General features: G+C 43.0%; 1 protein-coding gene and 1 long non-coding RNA gene across 4 annotated transcripts in view; one reads left to right on the top strand and one right to left on the bottom strand.

The window, feature by feature from the left end:
- ARMC2 (armadillo repeat containing 2) overlaps positions 1-8,041 on the bottom strand; it is a 156,680-nt gene extending 148,639 nt beyond the window's left edge. The window contains exons 1-2 of one of the 3 annotated variants that reach the window (XM_056566267.1): positions 7,900-8,026; positions 705-875 (exon numbers count right to left, since the gene is read on the bottom strand). The gene's annotated coding sequence lies outside the window, so the exon portion shown is untranslated. Of the gene's footprint in view, positions 1-704; positions 1,119-7,899 lie in introns of those variants that run through there. The other 2 variants (XM_056566268.1, XM_056566269.1) reach the window with 2 other exon arrangements.
- LOC130362183 (uncharacterized) overlaps positions 1-20,174 on the top strand; it is a 39,735-nt gene extending 19,561 nt beyond the window's left edge. Inside the window, exon 3 of the long non-coding RNA XR_008891307.1 lies at positions 20,093-20,174. This is a non-coding gene — a long non-coding RNA (uncharacterized LOC130362183). The remainder of the gene's footprint in view (positions 1-20,092) is intronic.
- Positions 20,175-26,286: the final 6,112 nt, after the last annotated feature.

Below are 26,286 nucleotides of genomic sequence, written 5' to 3'. Positions count from 1 at the left end.
ATCTAAGGCATTAACCTTAAATACATCCTAAATAATGAGCAACTGAAACTAATCGACACATTATTAGAAAGAATGTCACAGTATAACTACAAAATTATGATTTCTAATTTACAGGATTATATTTATTTTTCAATATATAGAGGTAGTATATACTACAATATTTTACGTATTTTGATGTTGCATTTGTCTTTTCTATTACTGATAATTTAGAACAGACCATGGGATTATTTTGAAAACATGCTTTCCATAATCCGTGCTATAAATGCAAATATATGAGGTGACCGGGAATACATTTGTGCTTATCTTTTAATCTATCTGTTTATGAGACACCAACATATTATTCAGCACTGCACATCTTAAAACAAAATATGAATTTGTCAGGGCTCAGACAATCACAAGTAGTAAACAGGGGCAATACAAAAAGGACCTGGTCCAGACTCTTCAAATAAAATATATATTTAACACATCATATTCAATGTACCAGACAGCATGTTAAATATTTCGGTGTGCAGGTTGACTTATATATAAAGGAGTTAAACTATTCATTGCAGAAGATGACATACAAAAACATCATCATATAATGAAAATAGTTGCATGGAAATGTGACGAGTTCAAAGACTGCACATTGAATTAAAATATTAGGAAAAGAAGGGTGTATAGTTTCTGTTTATTTTTTATTTTCATTTAACCATAATATTACATACTTGCTAGTATATGCATAAAAATGTCAAAATATTTTCTTGGATCCAGCAAGATCCAGTAAGATCCAGTGTTGATTCATTTTTGTCATTCCATTTTACACAATTGTACTTCACATCGAAATTAATAGGATCCATGACCAGGTAATTATTTGCGTATACATTGTGGACATTTTCCTACAATTAGAGAACATGGGGTAAGTGATAAATTAAACTTCATGATAAATATAAATGATCCGCTATTTTTAGTAAAATAAATATTTAATTCAAAGGGTTAAATTGAGAACTTTGGACTGCAGCATCTATTATAGTAGCATAACTGATTTATCAACATCCGTAATATCACACATTGAGATGAGCTCTCGGATCCAATGTGTAATACGCAATATTGCAAAGCCAGAGAACATTCTGCAAGCTCTTTTAAAGTACAATGCAGGTTAAATAAAACATCTATCTTTTTGTTTGACAATATGTAATAATTCCTTTTTATGCTATACATAAAAAGTTGTATGGGATAACTTATGTACTCTTTATTGCATTTTTTGTATTTAACAGATGTACAATCTGTGCTGAATATAAATAAATATTTGTGGAAAAGGAGAGTAAAAATACCGTATTTTTCGCCCTATAGGACGCACCGGCATATAAGACGCACCTAATTTTAAAGGTGCAAAATCTAGAAAAAATAGATTCTGAACCCAACAGTGATCTTCAACCTGCGGACCTCCAGATGTTGCAAAACTACAACTCCCAGCATGCCTGGACAGCCAACGGCTGTCCGGGCATGCTGGGAGTTGTAGTTTTGCAACATCTGGAGGTCCGCAGGTTGAAGACCACTGGTATAGGAGGTAATACTCACGTGTCCCCGCAGCTTCGGACCCGTCACAGCCTGTCACCGCTGCCCTGGATGTCGCTCTATCGCTGTCGCTGCGTCCCCGTGGTGTCCCCGACACTCCGGACGTCTTCTTTCCCGGGATCCACGCTCTCCATCGCCATCATCACGTCACTACGCTCCTATTGGATGACGGGACAGCGTGCGCGACAACTTGATGAGGCCGAAGGAGAGCGCCGGCCATGCAGGGGATCCCGGCACGGAGCAGACACCGAGGAGGCAGGTAAGGTCCCTCCTGTAAGCTGTTCGGGATGCCGCGATTTCACCGCGGCGGTCCCGAACAGCCCGACTGAGCAGTCGGGTTAGTTTCACTTTTGCTTCAGACGCGGCGGTCAGCTTTGATCGCCACGTCTGAAGGGTTAATACAGGGCATCACCGTGATCGGTGATGTCCTGTATTAGCCGCGGGTCCCGGCCATTGATGGCCACAGGGACCGCCGCGATAGGGGTGTATTCTCCATATAAGACGCACCAACTTTTCCCCCCCAGTTTTGGGGAAGAAAAAGTGCGTCTTATACGGCGAAAAATACGGTAGTATGCTAGGCCTCCAAAATACATATGATCGCAAACCCTGTGATATATGCATTGTTATAGAGTTGGTAAATCAGAATCTTTACAAGTGGTAAATGAATGTGCACTGTCTCTCCACAAACCTATGGCGGCATCTAGAATGCACCATGAAGTGTGTTAATGTGCCATAAAGCTAAACCAAGTAACCAATCTATTAATGGAATCCATTATTACTAATAATATATGCAGAATTAATGTCAGTTAACTGCTTAGTGTTAAAATAAGATAATTAGTCTATTTATATGTTATAGATTACTATGTAAATTGAATGGTTTCACTATTACAATATAATATGTTTATTGCAAATGATCACAGAGCAATAGAAAAGTTCATACAAAAGCTTACTGACTACATTCAGGCGAAAAGTCTGATTAAATCTGTATTTTAATCTTTTGGCAGTTGTCGAAGTCTAAAGAAGTTTTAAGATTAGGTTCAAACAAAGTATTGTTGATTGTATTTGGAATTAATTTAGATTTTCATTTGTATCAGTATTTTTTAACAAAACCAGCAGTGGGTCCAAAGCAAAGAAAAAGATCTAAATCTTTTCAGTATGGTTTTTTCTGTGTTGCTTCAACTTCTGGTTTTGGTAAAAAAAAAATACCAACCACAGTGAGCTCCAAAATGTGTTCCATATATTGGCCAAATATTGACCAAAATACTGTGTTTGTGTGTGTGGGAACCCAGCCTAAATGTAGGTTTATTCAAGCAAGTTGGAAAAATGGAATGTAAACTTCTTAGACTTGTTTGAGGGAGGCATAAAGTGGAGCTTTTAGTTAAAAATTATAGTTAGTTATATATATAAAAAAAAAATCTGTAGACATGTTGTATGGACATTTGAATTTTTTTTATTGTTTGGGGTCCTCACCGACCCTCACCGATCTCTAGATATAGCTGAGAGAAGCGCACAGTTAAGCAGTAAACTCCCAGGCTCCCTGCAATGTCTTTCTCGCTGTAAAAGATAAGCCCCATTGACTTATAACAGAGCCTGTCTCCTGCAGTGAGACAGCGATTGCAGGGAGCCGGGGAGTGAAGCGATGTACTGTTAAAGCTGTTGTTCATCTGTGTTGCACAGTTACAAAAATAAAAATTAAGGAGCGCTGCTAACTGAGGCAAAATAAACTCAGCATAAAGGAAAAAATATATACAGTCATGGCAAGAAAATGAAATAATTATCATAGAAAAGGATTGCAGTAACACATGTTTTGCTATACACCTGTTTATTCCCTTTTTGTGTATTGGAATTAAACTAAAAAAGTGAGGAAAAATAGAAAATTGGACATAATGTTACACCAAACTCCAAAATTGGCTGGACAAAATTATTGGCACCCTTAACTTAATATTTGGTTGCACACCCTTTGGAAGAAATAACTGAAATCAGTTGCTTCCTATAACCATCAATCAGCTTCTTATACCTCTCAGTCGGAATGTTGGACCACTCTTCCTTTGCAAACTGCTCCAGGTCTCTCTTATTGGAAGGGTGCCTTTACCCAACAGCAATTTTAAGATCTCTCCACAGGTGTTCAATGGGATTTAGATCTGGACTTATTGCTGGCCACTTCAAAACTCTCCAGTGCTTTGTTGCCATCTATTTCTGGTTGCTTTTTGACGAATGTTTGGAGTCATTGTCATGCTGGAAGACCCAAGAGGAAAACCCAGCTTTCTGACACTGGTCTGTACAGTGCGACCCAAAATCCATTGGAAATCCACAGATTTCATGATGCCTTGCACACATTCAAGGCACCCAGTGCCAGAGGCAGCAAAACAACCCCAAAGCATCATTGAGCCTCCACCATATTTCACTGTAGGTACTGTGTTCTTTTCTTTGTAGGCCTCATTCCATTTACGGTAAACAGTAGAATGATATGCTTTACCAGAAAGCTCTATCTTGGTCCACAAGACGTTTCCCCAGAAGGATTTTGGCTTAATTAGGTTCATTTTGGCAAAATGTAGTCTTGCTTTTTTATGTCTTTGTCCGCAGTGGGGACCTCCTGGGTCTCCTACCATAGCATTTCATTTCATTTAAATGTCGACAGATAGTTCGCGCTGACACTGATGCTCCCTGAGCCTGCCGGACAGCTTGAATATCTTTGGAACTTGTTTGGGGCTGCTTATCCACCATCCGGACTATCCTGTGTTGACACCTTTCATCAATTTTTTTCTTCCGTCCACGCCCAGGGAGATTAGCTACAGTGCCATGGGTTGCAAACTTTTTGATAATGTTGCGCACTGTGGACAAAGGCAAATCTAGATCTCTGGAGATGGACTTGTAACCTTGACATTGCTGATATTTTTCCACAATTTTGGTTCTCAAGTCCTAAAAAATTAGAGCGTAAAAGCGAAAATTGGCCCGGACAAGTGTATCGTTATGAGGGACAAGTAGATTTTGCTCCATTTTAGTCCCGTGGACAAGTAGTTTTTTATAAAATTTCCACACCCCTGTGTGGTCTTGCTTTTTTATGTCTGTGACAGCAGTGGGGTCCTCCTGGGTCTCCTGCCATAGCATTTCATTTCATTTAAATGTTGATGGATAGTTTGCGCTAACACTCCTCTTCCGTCTACGCCCAGGGAGATTAGCTACAGTGGGTTGCAAACTTTTTGATAATGTTGCGCACTGTGGACAAAGGCAAATCTAGATCTCTGGAGATGGACTTGTAACCTTGAGATTGTTGATATTTTTCCACAATTTTGGTTCTCAAGTCCTAAGACAGTTCTCTTCTTCTCTTTCTGTTGTCCTTGCTTAGTGTGGCACACACAGACACAATGCAAAGACTAAGTGAACTTCTCTCCTTTTTATCTGTTTTCAGGTGTGATTTTTATATTGCCCACACCTGTTACTTGCCCCAGGTAAATTTAAAGGAGCATCACATGCTTGAAACAATCTTATTTTTCCACAATTTTGAAAGGGTGCCAATAATTTTGTCCAGCCCATTTTTGGAGTTTGGTGTGCCAAGAGGAGAGTGCAGGGATTAAAATCTGGATATACTCCAAGCAGATCCATGTGTAGTAAGCAATAAAAGAGAGAAAACATATATATACCAGCGCTCAGAGGATTGAATGGTATAGTATTAAATTATGGAACCAGTAGGTTAACCTTCACTTACTCCACAGTGGAGGATGCAAGTCCAGCTCTGCATACCCCCCTCCAAGTCGGTATATCACGTCACCAAAGGGAGATAGATCCAGTATCCTCCACAATTCCAAAGATTTGCTCCAGTCAGTCCAAATTTATAGAAAGAGTATTGTGACACGTTTCTGAGGTAAAATTGGCCAATTTTACCTCAAACGTGTCGCAATAAATACTCCTTCTATAAATTTGGACTGACTGGAGCGAATCCTTGGAATTGTGGAGGATGCTGGATCTATCTCCCTTTGGAGACATGATATACCCACGTGGTGGGGGGGGGGGGGGGTATGCAGAGCTGAGCTTGCATCCCCCCATTGTGGAATAAGTGAAGGTTAACCTACTGGTTCCATAATTATATACTATAACACTCAATCCTCTGAGCGCTGGTATATATGTTTTCTCTCTTTTATTGGTTCATCTTTGTTGCACCTTTTCCCTTGTAGGAAGGAGATGTGCCCTTCCTTGATGTATTTTGTGCAATTGATGCCTTAGGCCTCACTAGCGTTCCACCCTCATTATTATTTTTCTTGTTCTGTTTATCTGCCTCTCCCTCAGTATGTACTTTTGTGAATGTACCATGGTGTCCACACTAGTCTTTTAATGTTTATTTATGCATGGTTTTATGTAAATATGTGCACTTAAAAAATATTTTTTATTTAATATTGAGTTGTTGATGCCTCCTATTTTGGTGCTGATTTATTTAGTTGAACCATCAGCTAAGTTGTGTATTGGTTGCCTTCTTTTTGCAGTCATGTCTCTGTAACATGTGAACAAGTTTTGTAAAGTGGCAGGGACACTAAAAGTTAAAGGGGTTGTCCATGGGATCAAATTGAAAAAGGGGACAGATTTGGTAAAAAAAAAAAAAATCAGGACTCACCCCACCAATTCCCTGCTAATCTCCTCTTCCTGGTCCCTGTATCGATAAACCAGGAATGTCTGCTCATTCATTTATTGGCCACAGTGGTGACACACCTTAGTCAGTGACAGTTAAGCAAGCATTTCTTTGTGTCAAGATAGGAAGTACAGCATTTTTTATTTGTTTTACGTCTGTGTGCCCCCTTTTTATTTTATCCTTTAGTAATATAATTTAAATCTTGGGTGCAAAGGTATGGCCAAAGTGGCGACATCAGACTGACCGTTCCATAGTTACTGGCAGAATAAATAACTAGACATTACATACTTGTGTGCTACAGTAAGTTGCTACAGAAAACTCCATACTGTTTTTTTTCCTTTAGAAAAGTGTTTCTTGTTCATTCATCTATGTTGGCTTCCTGCCAATCTCCATGACTCCATGCTCCATGGCTCCATCCTTGGCAACTCTCACTGCCTGATGAGAACATTGGTCAGCAGGTCACTTATCAAAATGCTGGTCTTATCCTTCACCCAAGTCATGGCGCAACCATTTACGTTATCTGTCCTGTGCTGGTAAAATTGTTGCATCTGCTCTATGCTCTTGTGACTGTTTTGCCCTCTTACTCAGTTGTTTGTATTTGATTATTTTATAGTTAAAGGTTTTTATTTTTTTTATTTTTTTAGCATGGTTCTAGTTTGTTTCTTTTCCCCCAACTAATTTACTAATTTGTCTTTTGACTCCAACTTCAGTTCTTGCAGGTTGACTCTGTGTTCTGTTGTTTCTACTCATTTGTCGTTCTGGTTCCTAGTAAAGACTACACTCTCAGTTCTTTTGTTCTTGTGTCTTGGCAGCAGACTATTTTAAACATCATTGGCACTAATTAAAGTTTAAGTTAAAGTCATTATCATGCAGCATAATAAAAATGTATTTAAAAAAAATAGGGTGCTCTCTCCTAAATTCCCTTTCTCTTCAGTTAATGTTCTTCTGGTTCTACGGTGGCCTTTTTACCAACTTGGGAGAGATGACATGCTACTCCTCTGCAGCCAATTATTGGTTTAGCACTGATGACATTATGAACAACACTTTACAGCTGTGGCCATTAGTATATTTATAGCTATTTAGTTATTTATTTATTTTTGGACTCTTGAACAGCCCATTTAATAATGAAGACCAGGCATTTTTTAGGAACACTGAATTAAGGTGACCTTTTCAGGTCTATAACAAAAAAAGACTGGTAATAACAACAAAAAAAACTTTGAGTTTGTTACAGTGAAAACGTTTTTGCTAAACTGAACCTGAAATGCAGATTGTTTTATAATTGGTCTGTTTATTTATCTGTGATAAATAGATGCAGTGGTATTAAATATGATTTAGAGATCAAGGTTTTTAAGCTATCATTGGACTTGTATTGATTGCATACACGTAATTATTATCTTCCTGGCATCTATACAGACAAACAAGCATTCAGAAACCAGTACAACGTATTAGCTCAAACTGCCCCCAAAAATGTCAGATTTATATTAAAGTAGCAGATTTAAGATCTGATTATGTGATGATTGAGTTAAACTTGTTAGAATTACCCACAGTATTTCTCACAAATAAATCTAATAAAGGGCAGTGCACCACTGTGTGTGAAAATGTAAAGAATGAGGTTGACAATTATAGATATACAGCAATAGCAATTGGTAGAAATATATTAATAGCAAATAAAATACAAGTAAGAAAAATAGCAATTAACCCACTAGAAAGGGAAAATCCTTTACCTGCTGGATATGAAAGCACAGTCATTAATGGAAGGTTGAGATCTCTGTGGTGGGAGTTGCTGTTAACAATCTAAGCTTCTTCTCTGTAAACAGAATACACGAATATCTGTAGATAGTCTTCTGCTGCACAATTGTGAATGAGGGTCAGTAAAAAGCTGTCTGATGCTCACAGGGAGTGGGAGGGTGACAGCCGGAGCTCAGGAGGCAAGCAAATTCTATTGAAATATGTATAAGTCTGTGTAAAATAGATAAGCTTAAAAAAAAATTTAAATATATATATATATATATATATATATATATATGTTTGTTTTGGATTTTGGTATTTATGGGGGGTTTTGCTCAGTTTTTAGGCAGAGCTTGTCCATAATGTCCACACAAAAGAAAGCCAGAGAATCCTTTTCAATCAGAGTACCCTCTTATTAAACTAAGGGTTCTTTATCATGGCTCGATGTTTATTAACAGAAAAAAAACATGCAGTGAATTTTTTCAATCCACAACATGTTTGTACTGTTAGAGAAATGCCACAAAGTGTCACTGCAGATTTTTCCCTTCACATTTTATTATGTTGCATCCTTTTGCTAAAATAAAAAATAAAAAAAAGTTTTCCACCATCTTCTGTACTCAATTCTCCATAATGACAAATTGAAAACAAAATGGTAGAAATCTTTGCTGATTTATTAAAAAGGAAAAACTGAATATTGCAATGACATAAGTTTTCAGAGCCTTTACTCAATATTTAGTTAAAGAACCTTTAGAAGCGATTACAGCCCCCAGTTTTTCTTTTCTTAGTTGTGATGCAGGTTTGCACATTTGGTTTTGAGATTTTTCTGCCATTCTTCTCTGCAGGTTCTCTTAAAGGTTTTTTTTTTAATATCAACTGGCTCTAGAAAGTTAAACAGATTTGTGAATTACTTCTATAAAAAAATCTTAATCCTTTCAATAATTATCAGCTGCTGAAGATGAGTTGTTCTTTTCTGTCCCGTACGGTGAATGGCATAAACGCAAAAAAATTTAAAATGTCCAAAAATGCTGCTTTTTTGTCACATTTTATAAAATAAAAAAAAATTATAAAAAATGATATAAAAGTTTTATATATGCAAATGTGATATCGATAAAAAATTCAGATGACAGTGCAAGAAATGAGCCCTCATACCGCCCTGTATACAGAAAAATGAAAAAGTTATAGGTGGTCAAAACAGATTACCGATTTTGTACAAAAAGTTTTAGATTTTTTTTTAAGCGGTACAAAAATATAAAAGTATCTAGCCATGGGTATCATTTTAATCCTATTGACCCACAGAATAAAGAACACATGTCATTTTTACCGTAAATTGTACAGTGTGAAAACGAAACCCTCCAAAATGTGGAAAATTGTGGTTTTCATTTAAATGTCCTCCCTTATATGGGTCTGTAGATGAAATTATGAAATAGTTACGGATTTTAGAAGGCGAGGAGGAAAAAACGAAAATGCAAAAATAAAATTGGCCTGGTCCTTAAGATGAAAATGGGCTTGGTCCTTAAAGGGTTAAGCTCTGTAAGGATCAGGTCTGTCAGTGGACAGCCATTTTTAGATATTTTCAGAAATGTTTGGGTTCAAGTCAAGGCTCTGGCTAGGCCACTTAAATACATTCAGAGAGTGGTCCAACTCCTGTGTTGTCTTGGATGTGTGCATAGGATCATTGAGTTATATTTATCAAGGGACTACCTGAGTACCCGGCGTTGCCCGGTTTTTCCTTCCTAATCCTTGTTGGGGAGGAAAATAAACAAAGGAGGAAGCTTTTGACTTCATATCCCTTCCTCAAATATTGTTGCCATATCCCGACCTCCTATCCCGACCTCCTATCCCATCCTCCTATTCCGACCTCCTATCCCGACCTCCTATCCCGTCCTACTATCCCGTTCTTCTATCCCGTCCTCCTCTCCCATCCTCCTATCCCGACTTCCTATCCCATCCTATCCCGACCTCCAAACTCGACCTCCTATCTTGACCTCCTATCCCGTCCTCCTATCCTGTCCTCATATCTCGACCTCCTATCCCTTCCTCATATTCTGTCCTCCTATTCCGACCTCCTATCCCGACCTCCTATCCCGACCTCCTATCCCGTCCTCCTATCCCGACCTCCTATCGCGACCTCCTATCTCAACCTCCTATCCCGACCTCCTATCCTGTCCTCATATCTCGACCTCCTATACCGACCTCCTATCTCGTCCTCATATCTCGACCTATCCCGACCTCATATCCCGTCCTCCTATCCCGACCTCCTATCCCGACCTCCTATCCCGACCTCCTATCCCGTCCTCCTATCCCGTCCTCATATCCCTCATATCCCATATCTTGTCTCCTATCCCGTAATATGTGTACCAGGTATTGAAATATCTCCAGTCGTACGGAAGTTATGTGGGAACATACATTTCCCATTGATTTGCATGGGACTTTAAACAAAAACCCTGACCCTCACAAATGGGGTAGTTAAGGGTTAACCCCTTAAGGACTCAGGGTTTTTCTGTATTTGCACTTTCGTTTTTTCCTCCTTACCTTTTAAAAATCATAACCCTTTCAATTTTCCACCTAAAAATCCATATTATGGCTTATTTTTTGCGTCGCCAATTCTACTTTGCAGTGACATTAGTCATTTTACCCAAAAATGCATGGCGAAACGGAAAAAAAAATCATAGTGCGACAAAATCGAAGAAAAAACGCCATTTTGTAAGTTTTGGGGGCTTCCGTTTCTACGCAGTGCATATTTCGGTAAAAATTACACCTTATCATTATTCTGTAGGTCCATATGGTTAAAATGATACCCTACTTATATAGGTTTGATTTTGTCGCACTTCTGGAAAAAATCATAGCTACATGCAGGAAAATTTATACGTTTAAAAATGTCATCTTCTGACCCCTATAACTTTTTTATTTTTCCACGTACAGGGCAGTATGAGGACTAATTTTTTGCACCGTGATCTGAAGTTTTTATCAGTATTATTTTTGTTTTGATCAGACTTTTTGATCACTTTTTATTCATTTTTTAATGGTATAAAAAGTGACCAAAATACGCTTTTTTGGACTCTGGAATTTTTTTACGCGTACGCCATTGACCGTGCGGTTTAATTAATGATATATTTTTATAGTTCGGACATTTACGCACGCGGTGATACCACATATGTTTATTATTTTTTTTTACACTGTTTTATTTTTTTTCTGGGAAAAGGGGGGTGATTCAAACTTTTATTAGGGAAGAGGTTAAATGACCTTTATTAACACTTTTTTTTTACATTTTTTTGCAGTGTTATAGGTCCCATAGGGACCTATAACACTGCACACACTGATCTTCTACATAGATCACAGGCGTGTATTAACACGCCTGTGATCAGTGTTATTGGCGCTTGACTGCTCCTGCTCTGGATCTCAGGCACGGAGCAGTCATTCGCCGATCGGACACCGAGGAGGCAGGTAAGGGCCCTCCCGGTGTCCGGTCAGCTGTTCACCGCGGCGGTCCCGAACAGCCCGACTGAGCAGCCGGGTCACTTTCACTTTAGAAGCGGCAGTCAGCTTTGACCGCCGCTTCTAAAGGGTTAATACCGCACATCGCCGCGATCGGCGATGTGTGGTATTAGCCGCGGGTCCCGGCCGTTGATGAGCGCCGGGACCGACGCGATATGATGCGGGATCGCGGCGCGATCCCGCTTCATATCGCGGGAGCCGGCGCAGGACGTAAATATACGTCCTGCGTCGTTAAGGGGTTAAATTTACTATCTTATCTTTTAAGTGGACATAAGTAACATGTGACCAAGTATTATCGAAATATCTCCAGCCGTTTGGAAGTTATATTTCCCATAGAGTTGTATAGGACTTTAAACATAAACCCCGCCCCTGGCAAATGGAGTAAGGGTTAAATCACCTATCGTATGTTTGTTGTTGACATATAAGTAACATGTGTGCCAAGTTTCATGTTAATATCTTTAGCTGTTTGGACGTGATGCTGGAACATACACACATACATACACACACACATTGAGTTTTATATATATAGATTTCCAGGAAATTAAAACAAGGAATAACTAAATTAAAAATAAAGTAAGGAAGGTATGTAGAAGAGAATAAGGGGCTAGCCGACTGCCTTAATGAATACTTCTGTTCAGTTTTTACAGAAGAAAAAGAAGGAAAAGGACCTCCATTACAGAGGAAAACTAAGGAATCGTTTGATGCATGTGTCTTTACAGAGGAAGAGGTTCTACGTTTGCTTTCTAAAGTGAAGACAAATAAATCACAGGGGCCTGATGGGATACACCCAAAATTATTAAAAGAGTTTAGTGGTGAGCTAGCAAAACCGTTAGCAGATATATTTAACCAATCAATGGTAACAGGAGCCGTCCCGGAAGATTGGAAATTAGTAAATGTTGTGCCCATTCACAAGAAAGGTAGTAGGGAGGAATCAAGCAACTATAGGCCAGTAAGTCTGACATCAATAGTGGGGAAATTAATGGAAACCCTACTAAAGGATAGGATTGTGGAACATCTAAAATCCCATGGATTGCAAGATGAAAAACAACATGGGTTTACTTCAGGGAGATCATGTCAAACAAATCTTATTGATTTTTTTGACTGGGTGACTAAAATAATAGATGGCGGAGGGGCAGTAGACATCACATATCTAGATTTTAGTAAGACTTTTGACACTGTCCCACATAGAAGACTTATCAATAAACTACATTCATTGAGCTTGGACTCCAATATTGTTGAGTGGATTAGGCAGTGGCTGAGTAACAGACAACAGAGGGTTGTAGTCAGAGCACAGTCTTGTCACCAGTGGGATACCTCAGGGATCTGTACTGGGACCAATATTGTTTAGTATCTTCACTAGTGATATTACAGAAGGTCTCGATGGTAAGGTATGTCTTTTTGCTGATGACACAAAGATATGTAACAGGGTTGATGTTCCTGGAGAAATACGCCAAATGGAAAAGGATTTAGGCAAACTAGAAGAATGGTCAGAACTCTGGCAACTGAAATTTAATGTGGATAAGTGCAAGATAATGCACCTGGGGCGTAAAAACCCTCAGGCAGAATATAGATTATTTGACACAGCCCTGACCTCAGTATCTGAGGAGAGGGATTTAGGAGTAATTATTTCAGAAGACTTAAAGGTAGGAAGACAATGTAATTGTTACGCCGAGCGCTCCGGGTCCCCGCTCCTCCCCGGAGCGCTCGCTACACTCTCCCCGCTGCAGCGCTCCGGTCAGATCCACTGACCCGGGGCGCTGCGATTCCGCTTCCAGCCGGGATGCGATTCGCGATGCGGGTAGCGCCCGCTCGTGATGCGCACCCCGGCTCCCGTACCTGACTCGCTCTCCCTCGGTCCTGTCCCGGCGCGCGCGGCCCCGCTCCCTAGGGCGCGCGCGCGCCGGGTCTTTGCGATTTAAAGGGCCACTGCGCCGCTGATTGGCGCAGTGATTCCAATTAGTGTCTTCACCTGTGCACTTCCCTATATCACCTCACTTCCCCTGCACTTCCTTGCCGGATCTTGTTGCCATTGTGCCAGTGAAAGCGTTTCCTTGTGTGTTCCTAGCCTGTGTTCCAGACCTCCTGCCGTTGCCCCTGACTACGATCCTTGCTGCCTGCCCCGACCTTCTGCTACGTCCGACCTTGCTTCTGTCTACTCCCTTGTACCGCGCCTATCTTCAGCAGCCAGAGAGGTGAGCCGTTGCTAGTGGATACGACCTGGTCACTACCGCCGCAGCAAGACCATCCCGCTTTGCGGCGGGCTCTGGTGAAAACCAGTAGTGACTTAGAACCGATCCACTAGCACGGTCCACGCCAATCCCTCTCTGGCACAGTGGATCCACTACCTGCCAGCCGGCATCGTAACAGTAGATCCGGCCATGGATCCCGCTGAAGTTCCTCTGCCAGTTGTCGCTGACCTTACCACGGTGGTCGCCCAGCAGTCACAACAGATAGCGCAACAAGGCCAACAGCGGTCTCAACTGACCGTTATGCTACAGCAGTTACTACCACAGCTTCAGCAGTCATCTCCTCCGCCAGCTCCTGCACCTCCTCCGCAGCGAGTGGCCGCTCCTGGTCTACGCCTATCCTTGCCGGAGAAATTTGATGGGGACTCTAAGTTTTGCCGTGGCTTTCTTTCCCAATGTTCCCTGCATCTGGAGATGATGTCGGACCTGTTTCCCACTGAAAGGTCTAAGGTGGCTTTCGTAGTCAGCCTTCTGTCTGGAAAAGCCCTGTCTTGGGCCACACCGCTCTGGGACCGCAATGACCCCGTCACTGCCTCTGTACACTCCTTCTTCTCGGAAATCCGAAGTGTCTTTGAGGAACCTGCCCGAGCCTCTTCTGCTGAGACTGCCCTGTTGAACCTGGTCCAGGGTAATTCTTCCGTTGGCGAGTATGCCGTACAATTCCGTACTCTTGCTTCAGAATTATCCTGGAATAATGAGGCCCTCTGCGCGACCTTTAAAAAAGGCCTATCCAGCAACATTAAAGATGTTCTGGCCGCACGAGAAATTCCTGCTAATCTACATGAACTTATTCACCTAGCCACTCGCATTGACATGCGTTTTTCCGAAAGGCGTCAGGAGCTCCGCCAAGATATGGACTCTGTTCGCACGAGGCGTTTCTTCTCCTCGGCTCCTCTCTCCTCTGGTCCCCTGCAATCTGTTCCTGTGCCTCCCGCCGTGGAGGCTATGCAGGTCGACCGGTCTCACCTGACACCTCAAGAGAGGACACGACGCCGCATGGAGAACCTCTGCCTGTACTGTGCTAGTACCGAACACTTCCTGAGGGATTGTCCTATCCGTCCTCCCCGCCTGGAAAGACGTACGCTGACTCCGCACAAAGTTGAGACAGTCCTTGATGTCTACTCTGCTTCTCCACGTCTTACTGTGCCTGTGCGGATGTCTGCCTCTGCCTTCTCCTTCTCTACTGTGGCCTTCTTGGACTCTGGATCTGCAGGAAATTTTATTTTGGCCTCTCTCGTCAACAGGTTCAACATCCCAGTGACCAGTCTCGCCAGACCCCTTTACATCAATTGTGTAAACAATGAAAGATTGGACTGTACCATACGTTTCCGCACGGAGCCCCTTCTAATGAGCATCGGATCTCATCACGAGAGGATTGAACTTTTGGTCCTCCCCAATTGCACCTCGGAAATTCTCCTTGGACTTCCCTGGCTTCAACTTCATTCCCCAACCCTGGATTGGTCCACTGGGGAGATCAAGAGTTGGGGGCCCTCTTGTTCCAAGGACTGTCTAAAACCGGTTCCCAGTAACCCTTGCCGTGACTCTGTGGTTCCTCCAGTAACCGGTCTCCCTAAGGCCTATATGGACTTCGCGGATGTTTTCTGCAAAAAACAAGCTGAGACTCTACCTCCTCACAGGCCTTATGATTGTCCTATCGACCTCCTCCCGGGCACTACTCCACCCCGGGGCAGAATTTATCCTCTCTCTGCCCCAGAGACTCTTGCCATGTCTGAATACGTCCAGGAAAATTTAAAAAAGGGCTTTATCCGTAAATCCTCCTCTCCTGCCGGAGCCGGATTTTTCTTTGTGTCCAAAAAAGATGGCTCCCTACGTCCTTGCATTGACTACCGCGGTCTTAATAAAATCACGGTTAAGAACCGCTACCCCCTACCCCTCATCTCTGAACTCTTTGATCGCCTCCAAGGTGCCCACATCTTTACTAAATTGGACTTAAGAGGCGCCTATAACCTCATCCGCATCAGAGAGGGGGATGAGTGGAAAACGGCATTTAACACCAGAGATGGACACTTTGAGTATCTGGTCATGCCCTTTGGCTTGTGCAACGCCCCTGCTGTCTTCCAAGACTTTGTTAATGAAATTTTTCGTGATCTGTTATACTCCTGTGTTGTTGTATATCTGGACGATATCCTAATTTTTTCTGCCAATCTAGAAGAACACCGCCAGCATGTCCGTATGGTTCTTCAGAGACTTCGTGACAATCAACTCTATGCCAAAATTGAGAAATGTCTGTTTGAATGCCAATCTCTTCCTTTTCTAGGATATTTGGTCTCTGGCCAGGGACTACAAATGGATCCAGACAAACTCTCTGCCGTCTTAGATTGGCCACGCCCCTCCGGACTCCGTGCTATCCAACGCTTTTTGGGGTTCGCCAATTATTACAGGCAATTTATTCCACATTTTTCTACCGTTGTGGCTCCTATCGTGGCTTTAACCAAAAAAAATGCCGATCCCAAGTCTTGGCCTCCTCAAGCGGAAGACGCCTTTAAACGACTCAAGTCTGCCTTTTCTTCGGCTCCCGTGCTCTCCAGACCTGACCCTTCCAAACCCTTCCTATTGGAGGTTGATGCCTCCTCAGTGGGAGCTGGAGCTGTTCTTCTACAAAAAAATTCTTCCGGGCATGCTGTCACTTGTGGTTTTTTTTCTAGGACCTTCTCTCCGGCGGAGAGGAACTACTCCATCGGGGATCGAGAGCTTCTAGCCATTAAATTAGCACTTGAGGAATGGAGGCATCTGCTGGAGGGATCAAGATTTCCAGTTATTATTTACACCGACCACAAGAACCTCTCCTACCTCCAGTCTGCCCAACGGCTGAATCCTCGCCAGGCCCGGTGGTCTCTGTTCTTTGCCCGATTTAATTTTGAGATTCACTTTCGTCCTGCCGATAAGAACATTAGGGCCGATGCTCTCTCTCGTTCCTCGGATGCCTCAGAAGTTGAACTCTCTCCGCAACACATCATTCCACCTGACTGCCTGATCTCCACTTCTCCTGCCTCCATCAGGCAAACTCCTCCAGGAAAGACCTTTGTTTCTCCACGCCAACGCCTCGGAATCCTCAAATGGGGTCACTCCTCCCATCTCGCAGGTCATGTGGGCATCAAGAAATCTGTGCAACTCATCTCCCGCTTCTATTGGTGGCCGACTCTGGAGACGGATGTTGTGGACTTTGTGCGAGCCTGCACTATCTGTGCCCGGGATAAGACTCCTCGCCAGAAGCCCGCTGGTTTTCTTCATCCCCTGCCTGTTCCCGAACAGCCTTGGTCTCTGATTGGTATGGATTTTATTACTGATTTACCCCCTTCCCGTGGCAACACTGTTATTTGGGTGGTCGTTGATCGATTCTCCAAAATGGCACATTTCATCCCTCTTCCTGGTCTTCCTTCAGCGCCTCAGTTGGCTAAACAATTTTTTGTACACATTTTTCGTCTTCACGGGTTGCCTACGCAGATCGTCTCGGATAGAGGCGTCCAATTCGTGTCTAAATTCTGGAGGGCTCTCTGTAAACAACTCAAGATTAAATTAAATTTTTCTTCTGCATATCATCCCCAGTCCAATGGACAAGTAGAAAGAATTAACCAGGTCTTGGGTGATTATTTGCAACATTTTGTTTCCTCCCGCCAGGATGACTGGGCAGATCTCCTTCCATGGGCCGAATTCTCGTATAACTTCAGAGTCTCTGAATCTTCCTCCAAATCCCCATTTTTCGTGGTGTACGGCCGTCACCCTCTTCCCCCCCTCCCTACCCCCTTGCCCTCTGGTCTGCCCGCTGTGGATGAAATTTCTCGTGACCTTTCCATCATATGGAGAGAGACCCAAAATTCTCTCTTACAGGCTTCATCACGCATGAAGAAGTTCGCGGATAAGAAAAGAAGAGCTCCTCCCGTTTTTTCCCCTGGAGACAAGGTATGGCTCTCCGCTAAATATGTCCGCTTCCGTGTCCCTAGCTACAAGTTGGGACCACGCTATCTTGGTCCTTTCAAAATTTTGTGTCAAATTAATCCTGTCTCTTACAAACTTCTTCTTCCTCCTTCTCTTCGTATCCCTAATGCCTTTCACGTCTCTCTTCTTAAACCACTCATCCTCAACCGTTTTTCTCCCAAATCTGTTCCTCCCACTCCTGTTTCCGGCTCCTCGGACATCTTCTCTGTCAAAGAGATCTTAGCTTCTAAAAAGGTCAGAGGGAAAACTTTTTTTTTAGTGGACTGGGAGGGTTGTGGTCCTGAAGAGAGATCCTGGGAACCTGAGGACAACATCCTAGACAAAAGTCTGCTCCTCAGGTTCTCAGGCTCTAAGAAGAGGGGGAGACCCAAGGGGGGGGGTACTGTTACGCCGAGCGCTCCGGGTCCCCGCTCCTCCCCGGAGCGCTCGCTACACTCTCCCCGCTGCAGCGCTCCGGTCAGATCCACTGACCCGGGGCGCTGCGATTCCGCTTCCAGCCGGGATGCGATTCGCGATGCGGGTAGCGCCCGCTCGCGATGCGCACCCCGGCTCCCGTACCTGACTCGCTCTCCCTCGGTCCTGTCCCGGCGCGCGCGGCCCCGCTCCCTAGGGCGCGCGCGCGCCGGGTCTTTGCGATTTAAAGGGCCACTGCGCCGCTGATTGGCGCAGTGATTCCAATTAGTGTCTTCACCTGTGCACTTCCCTATATCACCTCACTTCCCCTGCACTTCCTTGCCGGATCTTGTTGCCATTGTGCCAGTGAAAGCGTTTCCTTGTGTGTTCCTAGCCTGTGTTCCAGACCTCCTGCCGTTGCCCCTGACTACGATCCTTGCTGCCTGCCCCGACCTTCTGCTACGTCCGACCTTGCTTCTGTCTACTCCCTTGTACCGCGCCTATCTTCAGCAGCCAGAGAGGTGAGCCGTTGCTAGTGGATACGACCTGGTCACTACCGCCGCAGCAAGACCATCCCGCTTTGCGGCGGGCTCTGGTGAAAACCAGTAGTGACTTAGAACCGATCCACTAGCACGGTCCACGCCAATCCCTCTCTGGCACAGTGGATCCACTACCTGCCAGCCGGCATCGTGACAGTAATAGAGCAGCAGGAAACGCTAGCAGAATGCTTGGATGTATAGGGAGAGGTATAAGCAGTAGAAAGAGAGAGGTGCTCATGCTGCTGTACAGAACACTGGTGAGACCTCACTTGGAGTACTGGAGGCCGTATCTCCAGAAGGATATAGATACTCTAGAGAGAATTCAAAGAAGAGCTACTAAACTAGTACATGGATTGCAGGATAAAACTTACCAGGAAAGGTTAAAGGACCTTAACATGTATAGCTTGGAAGAAAGAAGAGACAGAGGGGATATGATAGAGACTTTTAAATACATAAAGGGAATCAACACGGTAAAGGAAGAGAGCATATTTAAAAGAAGAAAAACTACCACAAGAGGACATTGTTTTAAATTAGAGGGGCAAAGGGTTAAAAGTAATATCAGGAAGTATTACTTTACTGAGAGAGTAGTGGATGCATTATTCCATGCAAAAGTGGTCGCTGCAAATACAGTGAAGGAGTTTAAACATGCATGGGATAAGCATAAGGCTATCCTTCATATAAGATAGGGCCAGGGACTATTCATAGGATTCAGATTATTGGGCACACTAGATGGGCCAAATGGTTCTTATCTGCCGATACATTCTATGTTTCTATATTTAAGCAGCTTTTTTTGCTTACAAAAGAAAAACAAAAAGTTGCACGTGTGTCTAAGCTATTTTTTGTGCGACTTTTATGGGTAAACAAAAATTACCAATCTGCCCTACCTAAGCAATTTTCAGTTTTTACTTTGCAGTGGCCCAGGATTTATCATTGTGGAAGTCGCACGTAAGCAAATAAAAGTCGCAAACCCCCTTCAAAAAGTCGCAAGTGTAAACAAGGTCAGACCTGCCTTACAAACTTGCCTATGACAGCTTTTTCAAAAAGTCGCAACTTTTTGCACAGCTCCGGTTCCCGGCACCCACTCACATCTACCACCTGCCAGCAAGGTGTTGGGACTACAACTCCCAGCATGTCCTCACTGTAAGGGCATGCTGGGAGTTGTAGTCCTGCATTAGCTAGTGGGTGGTAGATGTGGGCGGGTGGCCGGAGAGCAAAGCTGTGCAAAAAAGTTGCAGGTGAGACTTTTTGTGCGACTTTTTTTACTTTCATTTTCACAGGCACAGTGGGACGAGCGGGTAGGAGATGTACAGGAGTGTGACAAGCTTGTCACCCGCCCACACAACACTACTACAACTCCCAGCATGTCCTTACTGTAAGGGCACCCGCTTGCACATCTCCCCCCCCCCCCCAGCCCTGCTGCATGACTACAACTCCCATTATGCCCTTACTGTAAGGGCATGCTGGGAGTTGTAGTCATGCGGTGCGGGCAGGAAATGTGCAGGTGGGTTACAATAAATGTACTAACCTATTTTCCTTGTTTTTTTTTCTTCTCATTTCAGATCCGTGTATCCTGTGGACTACGGCGATGACCAGTGTTTTTTAATGTTAATAAAATGGTTAACGAGCACTTGTGAGGGAGTGTTTTTGGAATAAAAGTTTTTTAAACATGTTGTTTGTTTTTTATTTGCTTTACAGGCTTGGTAGTGGAAGCTGTCTTATAGACAGAATCCATTACTAAGCATGTGCTTAGTGTTAGCACCAAAAACAGCAAGCGCTAACCCCCGATTATTACCCCAGTACCCACCACCACAGGGGTGCAGGGAAGAGCGGCTACCAACAGGCCCAGAGCATCAAATATGGCGCTCCTTGGCCTAGTCGGTAACAGGCTGGCATTATTTAGGCTGTGGAGGGCCAGTAACAATGGTCCTTGCCCACCCTGGTAACGGCTGTTGCTGCTTGGATGATATTTAGCTGGGAATGAAAATATGGGGAACCCTATGCATTTTTCCCCATAAATAATTAAATAATAATAAAAAAAATACAAAATGGCGTTTTTCTTCAATTTTGTCGCACAATGATTTTTTTTCCGTTTTGCCGTAGATTTTTTGGTAAAATGACTGATGTCACTGCAAAGTAGAATTGGTGGCGCAAAAAATAAGCCATCATATGGATTTTTAGGTGCAAAATTTAAAGGGTTATGTTTTTTAAAAGGTGAGGAGGAAAAAACGAAAGTGGAAAAAAACGAAAAACCTTAAGGGGTTAAAGGGGAGTGGATTTCAACGTGCCTGCTTCCCAAGCTAATAACTCAGGAGTGAGCCCTGATGCAATCAACAACTTTTGACTGTTTGATATGTCATAAGTTGTTTTCAATGACATAAACGCTTTAAACCTATTCCTTTTCTGTATATAATAGCTGGGACACAGACAAAAACTGCTCCCTGCCAGGAGTTTGTCTGTGTCCCAGCTGCAGTCTGAGATTTAGGACTCCAGCATGAGTCTGAAATCTATAAAAAAGGACTGGTAGGGAGACCCCTAGTGGTCATTTTTTCAAAGTGGAAAATTAAATAGAAAGAAGCATATTTTTTAATAACATGTTATTGGAAAGTTATTCTGCACACATTAATCTATAATATATCAAAAGTTTTTTTGATGAAAGGTACCCTTTAGCTGTAGTTTTCATGGCAGCATTTTAGAGCAGCTTGGGCCTTTTTTGATTGCTTTTAATGACATGTTGCTTTTTTTTGTTATACAAGGTGAATACCCCTAAATTCTGGCAGGGATCTGGTGACCAGTTGATGTCATATAGTAATGGAAGACAGAGGGAAGGTTGGTGGTGTTGTCAACACAAGGCCCTCTTACATGGCAGCATTGAAAAAAAAAAAACTGACTATCATTTGACTCCCTCAATTCCCCTTTAGTGTAGAGCAGCCTTGTGGTATGGAAGCATGGTTACAGTGACTAGTCAACTTACACATGGTCCTTGATGACATCTGTGATATCTAATAAGGTCACATCATATTTTTAGTAGGGGACAGTTTTAGTAGGATATTTTTGTAAAAATATCTCAAGCTTAATAAGGCTGCCATAAAGGGGCAAGAGGTATCTATTGTACCTTAGTATGCTTTAGGTTTCATAGAGAGATATTTTTCAGATTCATACAAGGAAAAAAAGTGGCATACTACATTGTATTCCAGAAGTACAGATTTCTTCTCCCCAAGGACCACAAAGGAGTATATCTCCATATACAGAAAGTCAAACAGCCTGCACACTAAGGCTAGGTTCACACAACGGAATTTCCGCCTGCAATTCCACTTTGAAATTGCAGGCAGAAATTCTGCTTACTAAAATGTATAGTATAGTGAATGGGTTTCCGTTCACAAATTCACACTTTGGAATTTGTGAACAGAAAATCCGCTTGAAAATTTCCGACCGAAGAATGGTGTTGCTTCAGGGTAAATACTTGTGGAACACATTTCAGTCTATTGGAGAGTACAGTGTCCGCGCGGTCCTAGCACCGACTGATTCAGTCGGTGCTGGACGCACTCAGAATCTTCGGGCGGAAATTTTCTGCCCGGAGTTTCTGTAGTGTGAACCTAGCCTAAGGGATTGTGCAGGCAATAAAGTTGCTGCATTATGATAACTCACATGACAGGTGAAGGTTGCATGAGAATCCTTGTCCCAATACATGAATTGAGACAGGGTGCATGTCTCCCGGAGAATCATCTGAGATTGGAGTATGGCATAATTACTATAGTACACAGTTCTACAATATAGTCATTCTTTATAAAATTTGGGATGTGTACTTCCGGTGGGCAGTTTTTTTTTTTCAAATCAACTGGTGCTAGAAAGTTAAAAAGATTTGTAAATTACTCCTATTTAACCCCTTAAGGACCCAGCCAATTTTCAGTGTAGGACTCGTCCATTTTTTGCACATCTGACCACTGTCACTTCAAGCATTAATAACTCTGGGATGCTTTTACCTTTCATTCTGATTCCGAGATTTTTTTGTGACATATTCTTCTTTATGTTAGTGGTAAAATTTTGTTGATACTTGCATAATTTCTTGGTGAAAAATTCAAAAATTTGATGAAAAAATTTAAAATTTTGCATTTTTTCATTTTATTTGAAGCTCTCTCCTTATAAGGAAAATGAATATTCCAAATAAATTACCGGTATATATTGATTCACATATACAATATGTCTACTTTATGTTTGCATCATAAAGTTGACATGTTTTTACTTTTGGAAGACATCAGAGGGCTTCAAATATAGCAGCAATTTTTCAAAAAATTTTGAAGTGGATTTGAAGGGCCTTCATATTAGAAACACTCCATAAATGACCCCATTATAAAAATTGCACCCCTGAAAGTGTTTAAAATGACATTCAAAAGGTTTGTTAACCCTTTAGGTGTTTCACAGTAATAGCAGCAAATTGAAGGAGAAAATTCAAAATCTTCATTTTTTACACTGGCATGTTCTTGTAGACCCAATTTTTGAATTTTTACAAGGGGTAAAAGGAGAGAAATCTTCCTAAAATGTGTAACCCAATTTCTCTTGAGTAAGTAAATACCTCATATGTGTATGTCAAGTGTTCGGCGGATGCACTAGAGGGCTCAGAAGGGAAGGAGCGACAGTGGGATTTTGGAGAGTGAGTTTTTCGGAAATGGTTTTTGGGGGCATGTCACATTTAAGAATGCCAGAACAGCAAAAAAAAAAAAACACATGGCATACTATTTTGGAAACTACACCCCTCAAGGAACATACCAATGGGTACAGTGAGCCTTAACACCCCACAGGTGTTTGACAACTTTTTGTTAAAGTTGGATGTGTAAATGAAAAAAAACATTTTTTTTTCACTAAAATGCATTTTTTCCCCCAAATTTTACATTTTTACAGGGGATAATAGGAGAAAATGAAAAATTGTAATCCCATCTCTTCTGAGTGTGGAAATATGTGTGGACGTCAAGTGCTCTGCTGGCGCACTACAATACTCAGAAGAGGAGGAGCGCCATTGAGCTTTTGGAAAGAAAATTTGTTTGGATGGAAGTCAGGGGCTATGTGCGTTTACAAAGCCCCCCGTGGTGCAAGAACAGTGGACCCCCCCCGCATGTGACCCCATTTTGGAAACTATACCCCTCAGAATTTAATAAGGGGTGCAGTGAGTATTTACACCCCACTGGCGTTTGACAGATCTTTGGAACAGTGGGCTGTGCAAAATGAAAAACTGTTCCAAAAATCTGTCATACACCTGTGGGCCTTAAATGCTTACTGTACCCCTTATTACATTACATTGTTCTGGCACTATGGGGGCTTTGTAAACACACGTGGCCTTCAATTCTGGACAAATTTTCTCTCCAAAAGCCCAATGGCGCCCCCTCTCTTCTGAGCATTGTAGTGCACCCGCAGAGCACTTTACATCCACATAAGAGGTATGTTCTTTTTCCTATTTTACCTTGTGAAAATGAAAAATTTAGGGTAACACCAGCATTTTAGTGAAAACATTTATTTTTTCATTTTTCCATCCAACTTTTCATTAAACACCTGTGGAGTGTTAAGGCTCGCTATATACCTTGTTACATTCCATGAGAGGTGTAGTTTCCAAAATGGGGTCACATGTGGGTATTTATTTTTTTGCATTTATGTCAGAACCGCTGTAAAATGCTCTAAACCGCTCTAAACTGTTTCCTTGAAATACGGCAGGGCTCCGAAGTAAGAGAGCGCCATGCGCATTTGAGGACTAGATTAGGGATTGTATAGGGGTGGACATAGGAGTACTCTACGCCAGTGATTCCCAAACAGGGTGCCTCCAGCTGTTGCTAAACTTCCAGCATGCCTGGACAGTCAGTGGCTGTCCGGAAATGCTGGGAGTTGTTGTTTTGCAACAGCTATAGGCTCCATTTTGGAAACATTGCCGTACAATACTTTTTAAATTTTTATTGGGGGGGACAGTGTAAGGGGGGTGTATATGTAGTGTTTTAACCTTTATTATGTGTTAGTGTAGTGTAATGTTTTTAGGGTACATTCGCATGGGCGGAGGTTTACAGTGAGTTTCCCGCTAGGAGTTTGCGCTGCGGCGAAAAATTTGCCGCAGCTCAAACTTCAAGCAGGAAACTTACTGTAAACCTGCTGTGTGAATGTACCCTGTACATCCACATGGGGGAGGGCAAACCTCCAGCTGTTTCAAAACTACAACTCCCATCATGCACTGACAGACCATGCATGCTGAGAGTTGTACTTTTGCAACAGCTGGAGGCACACTGGTTGGAAAACCTTCAGTTAGGTTCTGTTACCTAACTCAGTATTTTCCAACCAGTGTTCCTCCAGCTGTTGCAAAACTACAACTCCCAGCATTTACTGATCGCCGAAGGGCATGCTGGGAGATGTAGTTATGCAACAGCTGGAGGTACGCAACTACAACTCCCAGCATGCCGAGATAGCTGTTTGCTGTTTGGGCATGTTGGGATTTGCAGTTTTGCAACATCTGGAGGGCTACAGTTTGGACATCACTGTGCAGTGATCTCCAAACTGTGGCCCTCCAGATGTTGCAAATCTACAAATCCCAGCATGCCCAGACAGCAAACTGCTGTGTGGGCATGCTAGGAGTTGTAGTTTTGCAAGATCTAGAGGCCCACAGTTTAGAGATCACTGCACAGTGATCTCCAAACTGAAGCCCTCCATTTGTTGCAAAACTACAAATCCCAGCATGCCCAAACAGCTGTCTGGGTATGCTGGGAGTTGTAGTTTTGCAACATCTGGAGGGCTACAGTTTAGAGACCACTGTATAGTGGTCTCAAACTGTAGCCCTCCAAATGTTGCTAGGCAACTCACCGGCTTCCGTAGGATCCAGGGAGCCAGCCGCACGATATCGCCGTCCGCCAATCTCCTCCACCGATCTCCGCCCGCTGCCGCAGCCGATGGGTAACTGGATCTTCGGCGCCGGTCCTCTGTCAGTTTCCCTGTTCTGCCCGGCCTATTGTGGGTGGGCAGAACGGGGAAACCGAAAGTTAACCCCCCCCGACCCCATCTGCTATTGGTCATTGCTTCTATATGACCAATAGCAGGGATAGGAGGGGTGGCACCCCTGCCACCTCACTCCTATCCCTTCAGGGAGATTGTGGGTGTCTTTCTGGGTCCCCGGGTCACCATAGACCCGTATGACCTGGAATAGCCGCAAATCGCCGGTGTGAATTCACTGGCGATTTGTGGCGATCGTTGACATGGGGGGTCTGATGACCCCCCTGGGCAGTTGCGGAGGGAGGGGGGCGGCTGATCGATATCAGCAGCCACCGCGGTCCGGTCCCCGCCTGGCGCGCGGCGGGGACCGGAATTCCCACAGACGTACCAGTACGTCATGGGTCCTTAAGACCCAGGGTGTCGTCACGTAGCGGTACGTCATGGGTTCTGTAGGGGTTAAAAATCTTAATCCTTCCAGTACTTAACAGTTGCTGTATGCTCCAGAGAAAGTTGTGAAGTTTTTTTCAGTCTGACCAAATTTCTCTCTGCTGACACCTCTGTCTGTGTCAGGCTGTCCAAAGTAGGAGCAAATCCCTATAGCAGACCTCTCTGAAAAAAAAAGGGAAATGTATAAAGATGTGGTGTCCCGGTACTGTATTACATACTGTACCTAGTGTAGAGGTACCCAAAGTCAGAGTAACTACTCTCAGGTAGGGTCCTTCAGGTGGGACAGCCCCTAGTCGCCTCTCCTTAAGTCTAATTCTCTAATGTTAATACGTGTACATATTTAATAATAATG

The sequence above is a fragment of the Hyla sarda genome, chromosome 3 (genome assembly GCF_029499605.1).
Source record: "Hyla sarda isolate aHylSar1 chromosome 3, aHylSar1.hap1, whole genome shotgun sequence".
Lineage (NCBI taxonomy): Eukaryota > Metazoa > Chordata > Amphibia > Anura > Hylidae > Hyla > Hyla sarda.
This window is presented reverse-complemented; position numbering and strand designations above follow the sequence as displayed.